Source organism: Haliotis rubra, unplaced genomic scaffold (assembly GCF_003918875.1).
Source record: "Haliotis rubra isolate DU_JTF1 unplaced genomic scaffold, ASM391887v1 Scf261, whole genome shotgun sequence".
Classification (NCBI taxonomy): Eukaryota; Metazoa; Mollusca; class Gastropoda; order Lepetellida; family Haliotidae; genus Haliotis; species Haliotis rubra.
In genome coordinates, this window is record NW_025766681.1 from 249,372 (window position 1) to 269,371 (window position 20,000).

The 20,000-nt window shown below is 37.7% G+C and overlaps 1 protein-coding gene across 10 annotated transcripts in view; it reads left to right on the forward strand.

Moving 5' to 3' along the window:
• The first annotated feature begins 153 nt into the window (after positions 1-153).
• LOC124280162 overlaps positions 154-20,000 on the forward strand; it is a 66,014-nt gene continuing 46,167 nt past the window's right edge. For 4 of the 10 annotated variants that reach the window (XR_006899595.1, XM_046716051.1, XM_046716056.1 and 1 more), the window contains exon 1: positions 155-253. The gene's annotated coding sequence lies outside the window, so the exon portion shown is untranslated. Of the gene's footprint in view, positions 254-19,889; positions 19,960-20,000 lie in introns of those variants that run through there. The other 6 variants (XM_046716053.1, XM_046716055.1, XM_046716052.1 and 3 more) reach the window with 3 other exon arrangements.

Below are 20,000 nucleotides of genomic sequence, written 5' to 3' on the forward strand. Positions count from 1 at the left end.
CGACATAACCTGGGGCTGGGGTGAATCGAGTGCCTCCTATTGTGAGTGTGACCTATGCTTGGTCGAGAGTCATGTAGCAAGCTGATGACAGATGTATGATAAAGGGCCTATCCATCCATGCATATACATTTCGTTATGACACACACTGGCTTGCATACATACTTGCTAGGTTAGTTGGGGTATATACATCCTCGACCAAGAACACATTACCGCACTCCTACCGACTGCATAGCTGTTAAGCGTTCTTAAGGAGGTAGGTGTTATTACAATTACATATGTTTTAGTATTGTTTAACGCCGCACGCAGCAAGATTGCTGCTGTATTGTGTTGGTCCGTTTGGTTGTTTATATCATCGGAAATGTTTAGATTTACAAACATGTATCTACAGCAGGATTCCTGCTTGTATTGTGTTGGTCCGTTTGGTTGTTTATATCATCGGAAATGTTTAGTTTTACAAACAGCTATCTACAGCAGGATTCCTGCTGTATTGTGTTGGTCCGTTTAGTTGTTGATATCATCGGAAATGTTTAGTTTTACAAACAGCTATCTACAGCAAAATTGCTGATGTATTGAGTTGGTCCCTTTAGTTGTTTATATCATCTGAAAGTTTAGTTTTACAAACAGGTATCTACAGTAAGATTGCTCCTGTATTGTATTGGTCCGTTTGGTTGTTTATATCATCGGAAGGTTTTAGATTTACAAACAGGTATCTACAGCAGGCTTCCTGCCGTATTGTGTCGGTCCGTTTGGTTGATTTGACGATATCATCGGAAAAGTTTAGTTTTACTAACGGGTATCTACAGCAAGATTCCTGCTGTATTGTGTTGGTCCGTTTGGTTGATTTGTTGATATCATCGGAAATGTTTTTGTGTTACTAACGGGTCTCTACAGCAAGATTGCTGCCGTGTTGTGTAGGTCCGTTTAGTTGTTTATATCATCGGAAAGTTTAGTTTTACAAACAGGTATCTACTACGTACAGCAAGATTGATGCTGTATTGTATTGGTCCGTTTAGTTGTTTATATCATCGGAAAGTTTAGTTTTACAAACAGGTATCTACTACGTACAGCAAGATTGATGCTGTATTGTGTTGGTCCGTATGGTTGTTGATATCATCGAAATGCTGTATCTGTTGCTACTGTATTGTGTTGGTCCGTTTAGTTGTTTATATCATCGGAACGTTTAGTTTTACAAACAGGTATCTACTACGTACAGCAAGATTGATGCTGTATTGTATTGGTCCGTTTGGTTGTTTATATCATCGGAATGTTTTCATTTTACAAACAGGTATCTACAGCAAGATTGCTGCTGTATTGTGTTTGTCCGTTTGGTTGTTTATATCATCGGAAATGTTTAGTTTTGCAAACAGGCATCTACAGCAGGATTCCTGCTGTATTGTGTTGGTCCGTTTGGTTGTTTATATCATCGGAAATGTTTAGTTTTACAAACAAGTATCTACAGCAGGATTCCTGCTGTATTGTGTTGGTCAGTTTGGTTGTTTATATCATAGGAAATGTTTAGTTTTACAAACAGCTATCTACAGCAAGATTGCTGCTGTATTGTGTTGGTTCGTTTAGTTGTTTATATCATCGGAACGTTTAGTTTTACAAACAGGTATCTACAGCAGGATTCCTGCCGTATTGTGTTGGTCCGTTTGGTTGTTTATATCATCGGAAATGTTTAGTTTTACAAACAGCTATCTACAGCAAGATTGCTGCTGTATTGTGTTGGTCCGTTTGGTTGTTTATATCATCGGAAATGTTTAGTTTTACAAGCAGCTATCTACAGCAGGATTGCTGCTGTATTGTGTTGGTCCGTTTGGTTGTTGATATCATCGGAAGTGTTTAGTTTTACAAACGGGTATCTACAGCAAGATTCCTGCCGTATTGTGTTTGGTCCGTTTTCTTGTATATATGATCGGAAATGTTTAGTTTTACAAACAGGTATCTACAGCAAGATTGCTGCTGTGTTGTTTTGATCCGTTTAGTTGCTTGTATCATCGGAAATGTTTAGTTTTACTAACAGGTATCTACTCCAAGATTACTGCTGTGTTGTGTTTGTCCGTTTAGTTGTTTATCATCGGAAATGTTTAGTTTTACAAACAGGTATCTACTACGTACAGCAAGATTGATGCTGTATTGTGTTGGTCCGTATGGTTGTTGATATCATCGGAAATGTTTAGTTTTACAAACATGTATCTACAGCAAGATTGCTACTGTATTGTGTTGGTCCGTTTAGTTGTTTATATCATCGGAACGTTTAGTTTTACAAACAGGTATCTACTACGTACAGCAAGATTGATGCTGTATTGTATTGGTCCGTTTGGTTGTTTATATCATCGGAATGTTTTCATTTTACAAACAGGTATCTACAGCAAGATTGCTGCTGTATTGTGTTTGTCCGTTTGGTTGTTTATATCATCGGAAATGTTTAGTTTTACAAACAAGTATCTACAGCAGGATTCCTGCTGTATTGTGTTGGTCAGTTTGGTTGTTTATATCATAGGAAATGTTTAGTTTTACAAACAGCTATCTACAGCAAGATTGCTGCTGTATTGTGTTGGTTCGTTTAGTTGTTTATATCATTGGAACGTTTAGTTTTACAAACAGGTATCTACAGCAGGATTCCTGCCGTATTGTGTTGGTCCGCTTGGTTGTTTATATCATCGGAAATGTTTAGTTTTACAAACAGCTATCTACAGCAAGATTGCTGCTGTATTGTGTTGGTCCGTTTGGTTGTTTATATCATCGGAAATGTTTAGTTTTACAAGCAGCTATCTACAGCAGGATTGCTGCTGTATTGTGTTGGTCCGTTTGGTTGTTGATAAAATCGGAATGTTTTAATTTTACAAACAGGTATCTACAGCAAGATTGCTGCTGTATTGTGTTGGTCCGTTTAGTTCTTTATATCATCGGGAAATGTTTAGTTTTACAAACAGGTATCTACAGCAAGATTCCTGCTGTATTGTGTTGGTCCGTTTAGTTGTTTATATCATCGGAAATGTTTAGTTTTACAAACAGGTATCTACAGCAAGATTCCTACTGTATTGTATTGGTCCGTTTGCTTGATTTGTTGATATCATCGGAAATGTTTAGTTTTACAAACAGGTATCTACAGCAAGATTGCTACTGTGTTGTATTGGTCCGTTTGCTTGATTTGTTGATATCATCGGATATGTTTAGTTTTACAAACAGGTATTTACAGCAAGATTCCTACTGTATTGTATTGGTCCGTTTGCTTGATTTGTTGATATCATCGGAAATGTTTAGTTTTACTAACGGGTATCTACAGCAAGATTGCTGCCGTATTGTGTTGGTCCGTTTAGTTCTTTATATCATCGGGAATGTTTAGTTTTACTTACGGGTATCTACAGCAAGATTGCTGCTGTATTGTGTTGGTCCGTTTGGTTGTTGATATCATCGGAAATGTTTAGTTTTACTAACGGGTATCTACAGCAAGATTCCTGCTGTATTGTGTTGGTCCGTTTGGTTGTTGATATCATCGGAAATGTTTAGTTTTACAAACGGGTATCTACAGCAAGATTCCTGCCGTATTGTGTTTGGTCCGTTTTCTTGTATATATGATCGGAAATGTTTAGTTTTACAAACAGGTATCTACTCCAAGATTACTGCTGTGTTGTGTTTGTCCGTTTAGTTGTTTATCATCGGAAATGTTTAGTTCTACAAACATTTATCTACATCAAGATTGCTGCTGTATTGTGTTGGTCCGTTTGGTTGATTTGACGATATCATCGAAATGTTTAGTTTTACTAACGGGTATCTACAGCAAGAGTCCTGCTGTATTGTGTTGGTCCGTTTAGTTCTTTATATCATCGGGAATGTTTAGTTTTACTTACGGGTATCTACAGCAAGATTGCTGCTGTATTGTGTTGGTCCGTTTGGTTGTTGATATCATCGGAAATGTTTAGTTTTACTAACGGGTATCTACAGCAAGATTCCTGCTGTATTGTTTTGGTCCGTTTAGTTGTTTATATCATCGGAAATGTTTAGTTTGACTAACGGGTATCTACAGCAAGATTCCTGCTGCATTGTGTTGGTCCGTTTAGTTGTTTATATCATCGGGAATGTTTAGTTTTACTAACAGGTATCTACTCCAAGATTACTGCTGTGTTGTGTTTGTCCGTTTAGTTGTTTATCATCGGAAATGTTTAGTTTTGCAAACAGGTATCTACAGCAGGATTCCTGCTACTACGTTTTGATATCATCGGAAATGTTTAGTTTTAGTGTTGTGCTGTATCCGTATCAGGTTGGTTGTTTATATCATCGGAAATGTTTAGTTTTACAAACAGATCTACAGCAAGATTGCTGCTGTATTGTGTTGGTCCGTTTAGTTGTTTATATCATCGGAACGTTTAGTTTTACAAACAGGTATCTACAGCAAGATTGCTGCTGTATTGTGTTGGTCCGTTTGGTTGTTTATATCATCGGAAATGTTTAGTTTTACAAACAGGTATCTACAGCAAGATTGCTGCTGTATTGTGTTGGTCCGTTTGGTTGTTTATATCATCGGAAATGTTTAGTTTTACAAACAGCTATCTACAGCAGGATTCCTGCTGTATTGTGTTGGTCCGTTTGGTTGTTTATATCATCGGAAATGTTTAGTTTTACAAACAGCTATCTACAGCAAGATTGCTGCTGTATTGTGTTGGTCCGTTTAGTTGTTTATATCATCGGAAATGTTTAGTTTTACAAACAGGTATCTACAGCAAGATTCCTGCCGTATTGTGTTGGTCCGTTTGGTTGTTTTTATATCATCGGAAATGTTTAGTTTTACAAACAGGTATCTACAGCAAGATTGCTGCTGTATTGTGTTGGTCCGTTTGGTTGTTTATATCATCGGAAATGTTTAGTTTTACAAACAGGTATCTACAGCAGGATTGCTGCTGTATTGTGTTGGTCCGTTTGGTTGTTGATAAAATCGGAATGTTTAGTTTTACAAACAGGTATCTACAGCAAGATTGCTGCTGTATTGTGTTGGTCCGTTTAGTTCTTTATATCATCGGAAATGTTTAGTTTTACAAACAGGTATCTACAGCAAGATTCCTGCTGTATTGTGTTGGTCCGTTTAGTTGTTTATATCATCGGAAATGTTTAGTTTTACAAACAGGTATCTACAGCAAGATTCCTGCTGTATTGTATTGGTCCGTTTGCTTTGTTTGTTGATATCATCGGATATGTTTAGTTTTACTAACGGGTATCTACAGCAAGATTCCTGCTGTATTGTTTTGGTCCGTTTAGTTGTTTTGTTATCATCGGAATGTTTAGTTTGACTAAACAGGGTATCTACAGCAAGATTCCTGCTGTATTGTATTGGTCCGTTTGCTTGATTTGTTGATATCATCGGATATGTTTAGTTTTACTTACGGGTATCTACAGCAAGATTCCTGCTGTATTGTTTTGGTCCGTTTGGTTGTTGATATCATCGGAAATGTTTAGTTTTGCAAACAGGTATCTACAGCAGGATTCCTGCTGTATTGCGTTGGTCCGTTTGGTTGTTTATATCATCGGAAATGTTTAGTTTTACAAACAAGTATCTACAGCAGGATTCCTGCTGTATTGTGTTGGTCAGTTTGGTTGTTTATATCATAGGAAATGTTTAGTTTTACAAACAGCTATCTACAGCAAGATTGCTGCTGTATTGTGTTGGTTCGTTTAGTTGTTTATATCATCGGAACGTTTAGTTTTACAAACAGGTATCTACAGCAGGATTCCTGCCGTATTGTGTTGGTCCGTTTAGTTCTTTATATCATCGGAAATGTTTAGTTTGACTAACGGGTATCTACAGCAAGATTGCTGCTGTATTGTGTTGGTCCGTTTGGTTGTTTATATCATCGGAAATGTTTAGTTTTACAAGCAGCTATCTACAGCAGGATTGCTGCTGTATTGTGTTGGTCCGTTTGGTTGTTGATAAAATCGGAATGTTTTAATTTTACAAACAGGTATCTACAGCAAGATTGCTGCTGTATTGTGTTGGCCCGTTTAGTTCTTTATATCATCGGGAAATGTTTAGTTTTACAAACAGGTATCTACAGCAGGATTCCTGCTGTATTGTGTTGGTCCGTTTAGTTGTTTATATCATCGGAAATGTTTAGTTTTACAAACAGGTATCTACAGCAAGATTCCTACCGTATTGTATTGGTCCGTTTGCTTGATTTGTTGATATCATCGGATATGTTTAGTTTTACAAACAGGTATCTACAGCAAGATTCCTACTGTATTGTATTGGTCCGTTTGCTTGATTTGTTGATATCATCGGAAATGTTTAGTTTTACTAACGGGTATCTACAGCAAGATTGCTGCCGTATTGTGTTGGTCCGTTTAGTTCTTTATATCATCGGAAATGTTTAGTTTTACAAACAGGTATCTACAGCAAGATTGCTGCTGTATTGTGTTGGTCCGTTTGGTTGTTGATATCATCGGAAATGTTTAGTTTTACAAACGGGTATCTACAGCAAGATTCCTGCTGTATTGTGTTTGGTCCGTTTTCTTGTATATATGATCGGAAATATTTAGTTTTACAAACAGGTATCTACAGCAAGATTGCTACTGTGTTGTTTTGATCCGTTTAGTTGCTTGTATCATCGGAAATGTTTAGTTTTACTAACAGGTATCTACTCCAAGATTACTGCTGTGTTGTGTTTGTCCGTTTAGTTGTTTATCATCGGAAATGTTTAGTTCTACAAACATTTATCTACATCAAGATTGCTGCTGTATTGTGTTGGTCCGTTTGGTTGATTTGACGATATCATCGAAATGTTTAGTTTTACTAACGGGTATCTACAGCAAGAGTCCTGCTGTATTGTGTTGGTCCGTTTAGTTCTTTATATCATCGGGAATGTTTAGTTTTACTAACGGGTATCTACAGCAAGAGTCCTGCTGTATTGTGTTGGTCCGTTTAGTTCTTTATATCATCGGGAATGTTTAGTTTTACTAACGGTTTCTACAGCAAGATTCCTGCTGCATTGGTATCCGTTTAGTTCTTTATATCATCAAGATTTAGTTTTACTTACGTATCTACAGCAAGATTCCTGCTGGTCCGTTTGTTTGGTTGTTGATATCATCGGAAATGTTTAGTTTTACTAACGGGTATCTACAGCAAGATTGCTGCTGTATTGTTTTGGTCCGTTTAGTTCTTTATATCATCGGAAATGTTTAGTTTGACTAACGGGTATCTACAGCAAGATTCCTGCTGCATTGTGTTGGTCCGTTTAGTTGTTTATATCATCGGGAATGTTTTCATTTTACTTACGGGTATCTACAGCAAGATTCCTGCTGTATTGTGTTGGTCCGTTTGGTTGTTGATATCATCGGAAATGTTTAGTTTTACTAACGGGTATCTACAGCAAGATTCCTGCTGCATTGTGTTGGTCCGTTTAGTTCTTTATATCATCGGGAATGTTTAGTTTTACTTACGGGTATCTACAGCAAGATTCCTGCTGTATTGTGTTGGTCCGTTTAGTTCTTTATATCATCGGAAAGGTTTAGTTTTACTAACGGGTATCTACAGCAAGCAACACGTTTGCGATACAGGTGGTATTTAATCACTGAATCAATCTGTATTTCATACTGAAAGGCCACAGGCCTGTAGTACAATACAAGCTTTATGAATGTGATGTACTGGAATTATTATCAATGACATAAACGTATGAGTTTCAGGATGTACATAATAATATCTATTTCTTATAGATAAGTATGCTGGGCAAACACATAAGAAATGAATTTCGTCTTTATACATCATTTAAGTTGCACATTTGACAGATTCTATTTTCTTTCTTAATTCCTTTGTATCTCACATTATATATATAGATCATGCGCTGAGCAGCGGGATCTCACCAGTAAAGATTTATAATTCGATATGGTCAAACCTAAAAGATAATGTTCTGTATATGGAATATTTTATCACTTTCTAGTAAATGCATTTATTAGATAATGAGATGAGTAGTTGACCAATTTTGAAAGAATGTATCTTAAAGTCTTGGTTTACCTTTGATATCTCTCTCATTCTCAGAGAGACAAATCGCCTAAAATATGTATCTATTTCGAAATACCTATTCATATTTTCTTTGCTTGTATAGATGCCTATGATGCTTGTACTGACCATGAAATAGATTGGTAAAACGTACACCTAGATTTTATATGAAGTGGTTGTTTCCAGTCTATTTCCATTGAAGAACCATTTTTCATTACTGGCTAGTTTACCTTGATTATTAGAAACAAATAGCTTTGTTTTAGCCTGTTTACAAATAGTTTGCTTTTATTACAGTAATTCTACAATTCATTCACCTCTCTTTGTAGGCATTTAATTGTGTTAGAAAACAATATGATGTCATCGGCAAATAGGAAATTGGTATTTTATCTGAATGTAATTGGATACCGTGTGAATCTTTTACGTGGATTTGGGCTGCTACTCATTAATAAAGAATGTAAATAAAAAAAGCGAATATACAACATTGCCTAACTCATCATTACTGCGGAGTATATATGAAAAAGTGAATTCTTTTGTTTAAGGAGTAATAATGAATTATCAGATACATTTGTGAGCAAATTATGAGTTAGGCAATAAGGCCGGGTGGGACAACTTGGGAATGGCCAGCGAGTCCAAACTTGACACATAGAAGGAAGCGAGCTACAAAGACATATTTTATATCATTGGAAAGATCTCGGGGAGATGAACTCAAAAAGTTCATGTGCCAGTGCGCTCACGTGTTCATAAGCTCACAAATGGGCTCTGAAAATGCATTTCTGCAGAAATTATTGGCAGAATTATTTTTTTCCGCAGAAATTTCTGGCAGATTTTTTTTTTACCGCAGAAATTTCTGGCAGAATTTTTTTTTCCCGCAGAAATTTTCATTTCACTACCAGAATTGTCTTAATTGAAAATAATTAGACACCATCTTTGGATAATTCAATATGGACTTTCTTCAAATGATGTTGTTTTCTCCTGTAAACAACTTCAAGTGGGAGGGGAAATGGTTCCCAAAAGTAGATCGCCGCACAAATCTTACAAGGCATATTTTAACATCTTATCAAGACGAAATGAAATAAAAATAATTTGATGATTTCTTTATACATCGTTTATTCACACTCTGTATTACATGAGTTTCATTGCGCTAAGTTGCAGTCATTTCATCTCTGACATGAGTCCCGTTGTCCCTTTGGTATGGTTTATGTATCTCTATTGTTTGTAGAGTCAGTCGAACTGTACAATGGAACACTAAATTGTATATGGCAAATGTGTAATCTTGAAACCACAATGAAGCTGTTTTTCAAACAGTCTTGCAATAATCGAATCAGGATTAGGTGTCTTCCCCTTAAGACAACATTTGGTATTACAGTGAAAATCCTTTGATGTTTCGCCGAGGTAGACTCGTGTTGTTTTAATGGATTAGTGAGGTGGGTTATACTATAAACTGAACTGCATAACGAAATCGGTGTTCATTTTCATGATATCAACTCACATTGTAATATGAACATGATATCAACTCACTGGTTATTGACTGACATTGATTGATTTCAGCTCACTGCTTATTGACTGACATTGATTGATTTCAACTCACGACTAACTGATTGCCTTTGACACTGATTTTAAATCACTAATGATTTGTTTGCTTATTGATTGACATTGATTTATTTCAACTCACTACTACTGATTGCCTTTGACACTGATTTTAATTCACTATATTATTTGTTGATATTTACTCACTAGTTATTATTGGTATATATCCTGCTTATCCGCAATCCAATGCATCACTTTCGAAATGGCAAATCAGCAGTTAGAGTGCAAGTTCATTCCAACTTCACGTGGAGGAAGGTGTCTCTGTATAGATAGGATACATGTTTAGAGTGAGCCGCAAACACAATGCTGCATCGCGGATATCATGGATGTGCCTAGATAAGAACTGCACTTAAACTATTTCTACAGTTGAATGATGACATTCAAATGTATATAAATTATTTGTTATCGATAAACTTGTCACGGATAAAAATGTCATGTATTTTAAGGGGTGTAAATAATGGTTCGTGGGAGTATTTCATTTATTTACCGGTTAACAATTTAGTATCATTCATCTGCTTAAAATCACACAGAACCTCCGTGTTCTCCAGAGGCAGTCGACTTGAACATCCTTGCATGCTTCACTGATTTGTTGTTTTAAACATCACAGTTGTCGTCTTCCCGGGAATGAACTAACAGAACGAATCTTCCATAGGTAGTAGGTGAGTGTTTAGGTCAAGGGTTCTGATTACAGTATTATAATGTTGTGAACTGAGACAGGGATGTATGTATATACATATTGTATAAAACTTGAAATGTTTCACTTCTTCAAATCCTGCATTATGTTGTGTAATAACGTAATGCGGGAAGAAAACATGTGTTCTAGACAGCAGTAATAAACGATCCCGACAAATACCATCCTGTAGTAAATACTCGTAATGGCTAATTATTTGGGAGAGTGTGTATTTGACCGCCCTTTCACCTGTATCAGATAATTTATGAGACACCTGCGTGTGGGCCACTTCTTGTTTATTCTAGGTAATTAGCAATCAGTGTGATCAACTGATCTGGATCTGATCTTGTTGGGTTTGGGGTATTTGCATCAGAATGACAATAACTGATTCATGATCAGGAAACTAAAACTATATACACTTCTGTTACTACCTCAAAGACCGGTTTGAGGAATTTAAGCAATTCATATCATCATGACATTAGATGTTTTGGTTCAGTTCTGTGTTGGACCTATTCGATACACTATGTTTCAGGTGTACGAGGTCAGATAAAGTAGGTTGTATATATATATACAAATTATACAACAACGTCATGAACAGCAATTATGATTGTATGTTTCATTGGCATTCTAGCATGCGGCTTCTTAATAGCAACTTCTTGTTCTTTGCATAAAGCAACGTGTGACGAGTAGTGACTGACGAAGGGTACTACATACCATAGCCTACGAAGAGCTGACCAAGCTATAGACTTCAATCAGCACCCGTTTTTTATGACTGTTTTTTACAACTTAATCCGTCCTGCTTATCGGCTTCATGGCTGTGCTATTTATTGTTCTTACTTCCCACCTGGCCTCGTCCAATTATCTACCCCTTGTTATTCAAGTACACGATGTTTGTCACAGCATTCGATCATTCTAATCACTTGGTTTTTTGTCACCGTTAGCTTGAACATGGTGTGAGAACCTACAAAGAAACGTTGCTCTATGCAATTAACAAGAAGTTGCTATCAAAAAGACCGTATGCTTTTATTAGCAATTTTGCTGTCGCATTCCTGGGAAATTAGAGACAATTGTGAATGTCGAGTCACCACTGATTTTTTTAAATGATGTTAGTCACCCAGGATTCCTACAAAATATCGTGTTAAATTGTTTGAAAATATACCAGTCCTAATGATTCATTCATCCACATCTCTTGTTTACCTAACACTGCCGTTGCAATAAACAACCTATACATTGGATCAGTAAAAGAGCAAAACTTGCTTATGAAAATATCTCTTCAGGTAATGTGTTGAAACGGCTGGTTTGTGCACATAGATAGTGCTAAACATAATGTACCATTGCACAAATGAAATGCAAAAAGTCGGTATTTTGAAGTAAGTGGTCCAACAAACTATAATGTCTACGTTCTATCGAAAAGGTATCAAAATTTTCTTAGATAAAATGGTGAATGAAACTTGATGAATACGTTTGGAAAGAGCTACGATATTACCTGCTAAACGCAGAGGTTGTTCGAGATTTATACAGTATTGTGATTTAAACAGTATTTTTACAAATTTCCATTAATGTTTACATTTTTCATAATACACGACATGACAAAATGGAAATAGGATTAGCAAACAGGCCATATGGCCTATGTCAATGCTTCTCCGCATATAGTTCGTTATTATCTTGACTTAATTCTATGGAGCAGACATTAGGACATTAATGAATGAATCAAAACAAAAGAAAATAAAGAAAAGAAAATAAAGAACAAGACACCAAGTGCATTTTTATGTTTATAGGTTGTTACTTGAATTCCGTAAAGCGGTTAGTTTCAGTTATATAATTCTGAACGGATTTTATAAGGTTTTCATTGTCTAAAGGAGATAAATCGTCATTGCCGTGAAGTATAGTATATATGCTGAGGTGGTTAAGGACAAAGTATCTCCTCGATGAATTTTCACATTGTTTTGTCACTGAACAACACGCTCCATGCTGTTGCTACCGAGATCATAATATATAGATCTTATCTATTTTATGATTTGTGTTGTAATACGAGTGTGAAAGGAAACGATTATTCATACAATAATATCATGAGAAAATATACCAATCACGAATTAAACGCATATGATTTGCACACCACCATATGATTTTAGAGCCTCACGTTAGTGACTTAAATTCATATCGTTCTTTCAACACATTTTCGCTTCATGGATGACAACGTCTATATTATAGAGAAGAAGAAGAAAGAAGAAGAAAATTATTTTATTATAGTGTCACACACATAATTATGTGTCCGGCCAGACTGGCCTATGAGACACTTAGAGCATAAAATACATCATACATAAAATAGTATTTTAAAATGTAACATGACATACTGTAGTAAAATAATGGGCCATTATGCTATGTATGTCTAAGGTTTTGTCTAAATAAAAACATTTTCGACACTGTTGCGGCTATGGATTTTATATGATGTTCATTTGACATTAGATATGCAGCTTTATCCACTTGTGATAAGTTACTGAAAGTGTTATCATGTATATATATCTTATCAAAGAGCTCAGTTCTGATCTCATTATAAATGCTGCACTCAACAAGAAAATGCACCTCATCTTCCACGGAGCTACTGCTGCACAGTTTGCATATGCGATCTTTCAGTGGTGTTACAGGTCGGGTGAAGCGTCCGACTTCTACTTCCAGTGGTAAGGAGCCACATCGTAGTTTGCTGAGGATACTTCGTTGTGAACGATTAAGAGTAGATTTGACATAGAGTTCAGGTGATAAGGTATACTTGAATAGCCTGAAAAATCGTAATTTGTTGCCATTTGGATTATTATGATCATTCCATAAGCCGTTGATCCAGTCATTGTCATCTTTCAATAAAAGCCATTCCTTAATGCACATAAATTCATTATCTGTAATAGTAAATATGTCTCTTATATCAACTTAAAGGCTAAGTAGAAAGTCTTTTACTTTGTTATGCCATGATTTGCGAAATCTACTCGACCAGAGATTAATCGTACTTGGGATTCTGTCAGAGTCCATATTACACAGTTTTCGCCAAAGTTGTATCGTTTCAAGTTTATGCTTCATGGAGGGAGCTGTCCAACCCATTTCACCTCGGACTGATAGATTAGGAGTTTTACGTCCAACAGCAAGGAAGAAACGGCAGGCCTTGTTCTGTACAGCGTTAATTGATGAATATTCTCTTGTCCCCCAAATAGCAGAACCGTAAGACAGTATAGGCTGAACAAGATTATTATATAATGTATTAAAAACTTCATATGCCATTCCACCAGCTGATTTAAATTTACATATATAGGATGCGGCGTTTCAGTATAGATTATTGTACCGTTGTCAAGCGAGACTGAGGTGCTGTAGCAGACTTATATATAAACTGAGGGGCAAAAGAAACGTCCCCAAAGTAAAATTGTAAAAAACATTTCTTCTGTTTTCGTTATGACGGAAATTTATTTAGGAACACATCTCCCGAACGCATCCCCACGTCTCACAGAAAGGAAATCCACGTGGAGTTTTTTGTAAGCATGAAAATTGCTTTTATTCACGTTTTTTGCATGCTTCTGTGGAAACATACCCGTATGAAAGTACAGTATAAAAATTATGCTCGACTGTTCGAATTCATCACTTCAATACGTTGGACACAAAGAACATGCCTCGACTCACGGCAGAACAGAGAGAACGAGCTATTGGGATGTTGCAGCTGGGTGCTTCTCACAGTCACGTTGCAAGAATCATGGGTTGCAGCAAGAAAACCATCACCAGACTGATGACACGCTTCAGAACAACAGGTCGGACTGCAGACAGGCCTAGGACAGGGAGACCACCCGTAACCACCCCTCAGGAAGACCGCCATTTACGGGTGCTTCACTTGCGCAACAGATTCCTGACTGTGACGTCATCAGCAACAACCAGCCTTACCCATCCAGTCAGTAGAAGGACCATATCCAGACGACTCCGCCGATTCGGTATCAGGGCCTACAGACCATTCCGGGGCGTGACGTTAACGCTTGAACATCGACGTCGTCGATTGGCTTGGGCACGTAGAGTTCGGCAGTGGCAGCCGCGGAACTGGCGCCGGGTACTCTTCAGTGACGAGAGCCGCTTCCAGTTGAACAAAGCTGATGGTCGGGTACGAGTCTACAGACGTCGGAACGAACGCACAGCACGTTGTTGCGTTCAGGAAGTTGAGACGTTTGGCGGCGATAGTGTGATGGTGTGGGGGAAAATTTGTGGCGAGAGGAAGACTGACTTGTTGGTGATAGAGGGAAACCTGAATGCCCGTCGATACATTGATGTTGTTTTACGACCTGTCGTGTTACCCTTCCTCCAGCAGAATCGAGGCGTGTTGTTTCAGCAGGATAACGCTACTCCCCACACTGCTGTTGTTACCCGGAACTTCCTGAACAACAACAACGTAAACGTCATTCCTTGGCCAGCAAGATCCCCCGATTTATCACCTATTGAGCACCTATGGGATCATCTCGGCCGTCAGGTGAAGCAACGTCAACATCCCCCACAGACAAGAAACGCTTTGGCTCAAGCTCTACAGGAAGAATGGCGTCGCATCCCACATCACGTGATCAGACGTCTTGTGCACTCTGCACGACGTCGTGTGGCAGCATGTATCGCTGCAAGAGGTGGACACACTCGCTACTGAGGAGTTGGACACTCAAAGACACTCTGTCAGTACTGATGTGCATGTGTTGTCATGATCGAAAACCGGACATTTGAACCTCCTGTGAAAAACGTCACAAAAACTCTACTTACAGCAAATTGTTTCAATTGTTCTGTAATGACAGTCTGCATAATATGTTCAAAAATTATATCAAACATTTCAACATTGAATTGCACGTGTTTGTATCATTTTATGATACAAAAATGATCGGGGACGTTTCTTTTGCCCCTCAGTTTACATCAACATGGATTAAGCAGTTCAAATCCGCGGACACAAGCCCTCCATCAACAGAGATGAAGGATATCTCATCCCATCTGCATACAATGAACTGATAGCAACAACTTAGCAGAGCATTCTAGCCATGTATATTTTCTACTTCTTGGACATTTGACTTCCTCCTGTTGTCACTGCTTTATTACCACTATCCTATAGTTGTTGCTGTTAATCCCTTTGATGCACGCCTACATGTTGTTTTACTTATTCCCTGTAAAGTCTGATATGTGCAAAGAGTGGGCACCTGCTCCTTTTGATAATTATGATTACCCCCCTCTCTAATAGAGTTTTGTCATTTGCAATGAATTATAGTAACCCTTATCGTAGATTACCCAGCAACATATGTTTGCTTGGACACTGAGCCGTTGCCTACCTTTTCCTGTACCACATAAAATCTGCATGGTATGCCGGTTGATATTGTTATTTGAAATCGGCAGACAATGCACACCTGTTGTTGCTGCAGGACAATGAATATTTCCGATACGACATTGTAAGTACTTGGGGGTGCAGACATATGACTTAAATATGTTTGCGCATGCTGCTTTATATCATATTTGTGTAATACCACAATATACATGGATAAACTATCAAACTATGCATCGTTTAGAAAAAAAGTATTTTGAATACATGAAAGAGAATATTTATAAAGTTATGGCCGCTTGTAGGGACAGCCCCATAAACAACAAATTATCAGGTGTGAAAACAATTAGATTTTCTCGGGTATTGTCACTTTGAACAGTGATGCATTGTCGCTTAGGTATTGTTTATCATCTCAGTTCGGTACGCTGGTCATGTTGAGCGTGTTGATGGAGGCATTTCTAGGAATATGTAAATGATCAAATATTGTTATTATGTATCTAGTATGTGTCCTAACATATTGAATGCATTTATATTTATAGGAAAAGACTGAGGGTTTTTCATGTTGTTCAGAATATATGCTAATAATAAGCGTTCAATGATTTGAATACATGAATTCATTCACCTAAACTATATACAATGTATATATAGAGAGATGATATATATGCCAGGGTAGAGATTGCAAGCGGAGTCAGTACTGGTAGAAACTTATTATATAGAATAACCTATGCAATTGCAATCTCTACCAATGGAAGCTCCATTCTGATCCTACATATGATTTTTTCATATGTTTGTATCAACAAAATGGTCATGGTTAGGACATTATCAATTAATGCAATTTGTATTAAAGTGAGATACATTGATATGGAATTATTTGAATTTCTTTACATTTTTCACATATTAAAATAACATGCATAACAAATGAATATTATTGTTCAGCAAATAAAGTGTTGTTTGCCTACAGAACAATCAGGGTTTCTACCAGTTGAATTGGAAATTGTACTGGTAGAATCGGATCTGACAGGTAGGATCCGATTTCAATCTCTACTAGTAGGATACTGGTAAAGACTGCGAAGTCTCTACTGGTAGAATCTCCGATCAGATCGCAATCTCAACCCTGACAAATATATTATATATATATATATATATATAGGGCACACATATTTCTCCATGAGAGGATCTATCTCTGAAAAAAGATTTAAAAAATCAACAGGGCTCATGTCTAACATGAAAATGACTGTAACTTCGTCCAGTGAAACTCATGTTATACAGAACGTGAATAAAAGATGTATAAAAAAAATCACCATATTATATTTATTTTCAGTTCGTCTGCCAGTAATTTCTGCAGAAATGCATTTTCAGAGCCCATTTGTGAGCTTATGAACACGTGCGCGCACTGGCACATGAACGTTTTGAGTTCATCTCCCCGAGATCTTTCCAATGATATAAAATATGTCTTTGTAGCTCGCTTCCTTCCATGTGTCAAGTTAGGACTCGCTGGCCATTCCCAAGTTGTCCCACCCGGCCTTATCTAACTCATAATTTGCTCACAAATGTATCTGATAATTCATTATTACTCCTTAAACAAAAGAATTCACATTTTCATATATACTCCGCAGTAATTTTCCCATTTTGCAACAGACACCTTGCTTGTGTAAGAGATTCCATAGTTTATTGAATCGAACGCCTTGGAAAAATCTACAAATAAGGCATAGAATATGTATCCCTTTTGATTAAGATATATTATTTCTGAATAATAGAATGTAAAAAGTTATCGTCGGCTTTGTAGACGTAACATCCGAAGGCACTGTAAATTCATTTGAAGTCTTTCAATGAAAACATATTAGTAGTATTTCTAATTTTAGAGTAGTAAAATGCAGTAGATGAATGAGCATTGTGATGTTAGCTAGTAATTAGTTTACTAGGCATTGGAAGATACAAACAAAATAAGACACAAGAGGTGTTCGGTCTCTCTTTATTTACATTTTGTACTTTCTGCACTTTTCCTACTGATATACATATAAACATAAGCACCTTCAAATCATATCTTACGCTGAGATCGTGCAGTCTGCATACAGGTACTCTGATAGCACAGAGACTGCTCTTGTACGAGTCTTAAATAATATTTTGCAGTCCGTAGACAAAGAAGGAGCAGCGATTCAAGTGTTACTTGACCTCTCCGTGGCATTTGACACTATCGACCAGTCAGTTCTAATGGAGCGATTGAAGCACAGATTTGGTGTACATGTAACTTTAAGTGCATTTTCCTGGCTGCAATCGTATCTCACATGTAGGACGATATCAAGCAGTAAAGATCAAAAACAGTCTTTCACAAAAAGTGCAACTCAAATACGGCATCCCTCAAGGTTCTGTTCTCGGACCCCTGCTATCTACAATATACACCTCACCTCTAGGTGATATTGCTAGATCATATGAGTTATCTGCCCATTTCTACGCAGATGATACGCAGTTATATTTGGCGTTCAAACCAAGAGAAGAACTGTCTACCAAGAGAGCCCTTGCCTGTATAACTGACTGTGTTGATGACAATAACACCGTACCTGGATGACTTGCAACTTCTTGAAGCTGAATAGAGACAAGACTGAACTCCAAACTCTGAATATTGAAGGATGTCCCATGAAGCCAAGTAAAGAAGTGAGGAATCTTGGAGTTATGTTTGATTGAACCCTCATCAGCTATGAGTCCCATATCAACAGAGTCTGCCAGAAAGCTTACCTTTGTATCAGACATATCACCCAGATCAGGAAACACATTGATCACAAGACTGCAGCAACGTTAGTCAAGTCCTGTGTCCTATCACACCTGGACTATTGTAACGCTCTTCTGTTTGGTCTCCCTAAACGTCTCATCATCAAGCTACAGCTTACTCAGAATTCAGCCTCAAGACACATTACAAGGACAAGACAATTTGATAACATAAACCCAAATCTCCGTCAACTCCATTGGTTGCTGTATCCAGTAGGATTCAGTACAAGATCCTCCTATTTGTGTTTAAAGCACGCATGGTCTTGCACCCCAAGTAGTTGCAAAGCCTCATAACCAGCTACAGACCTTCAAGAATTCTTCGTTCGGGTTTAGATTTAAACATATTTATTCAAGAGAATTGATTGGGTACAAGTTATGCCAACTTAGTGAACCCTCTCCTTCGTTTGGGTGATCAGAATCTGCTCTGTGTGCAAGCATCTCGCAAAGCATTATTTGTAGATAGCCCATTTCTGGTGTTCCCCGCCGTGATATTGCTGGAATATTGCTACAAGCGGCGTGAAACTGAACTCACTCACTAGTTTGGAGATAGGTCCTTTACAGCAGCTGCACCTAATCTGACATTAGAAACATTCAAGAAGTTGCCACTTTCCAGAAATATCTCAAGACATACATGTTTACGAAAGATGTGTTTGAATAGACTCCAGTCAATGTAAAACACCTAGAAGCACTTTTGAGCAGTGATCACTGGATACGAAGGCTATCTAAATCCAAAATTATTATTATATCTTACTGAAACACATTGAATGAATGTCAAACATATTCACCACACTCCAAGCAAGCGTCCAACACAATCTATATAGGCCATGACGTCGATTTCGCCCTTCTGCAGTCTCTCCTCCTGGTGGATAATTTGGGCGGTGACGTTTCAGCCCTCGTGGATGGCCCTCAAGCTGCGCTGTCTTCACTTCTGTGACCGACTGTTCCCCCTAAATCAGGGTGATGAAGTTGAAGATGTTCAAAAGTCGACGAATTAGGCATAATCGCTTTTTTGTCCCATGCTGGTTACAGACTGCTGAACACGTACATTCATCGGTATTTAATGACGGTCCTGGGTACCCACCCAACATGTTCCCATTTTGCCTGCATCCCACTTTGACTACACTCAAAACAAATTTATACTCCACTGGCTATCATATATGCAAGGTTAAACCTGAAACTACCTACTATACACCATGGACTAATGCCTTTATTAATAACTACCATACTATGATAATACTGTCTCAGCTAATTGGATTAAGGAACTTAATGAAGCTTAATCAAGTGTCCTGCTGCGTCAAGGATCTGGATGGCTGTCCTTCTCCCGCTCAAAACTGCTGCTTCAGACGCTGAGGACGCTGGTCAATGTTTCAATATACACGTGGTCCAGCTGTATACGGACTCTTCTGATCTTATCGACATTGGGACCTTGGTTCATAACCTAAATCCACGCGCCTTAACCTCTGGCATATCAACTGGCATATGTTCCATCTTGTGTCTTCGTCCATGATTCCCGGAGGTCTACAGCTGAACGGTTCTTCATTGTACACTGCTGGACTGGGGAGATGTTTTCTTGAACACGTTTTCAACAGGAGCATGAATGTAATCACAGTCACTTGGAACTTGGAGCAGAGTAGTATATCGGCACAGGTAATTAGACTTTGGACATAGTCATTTATGCAAAAGGGGTG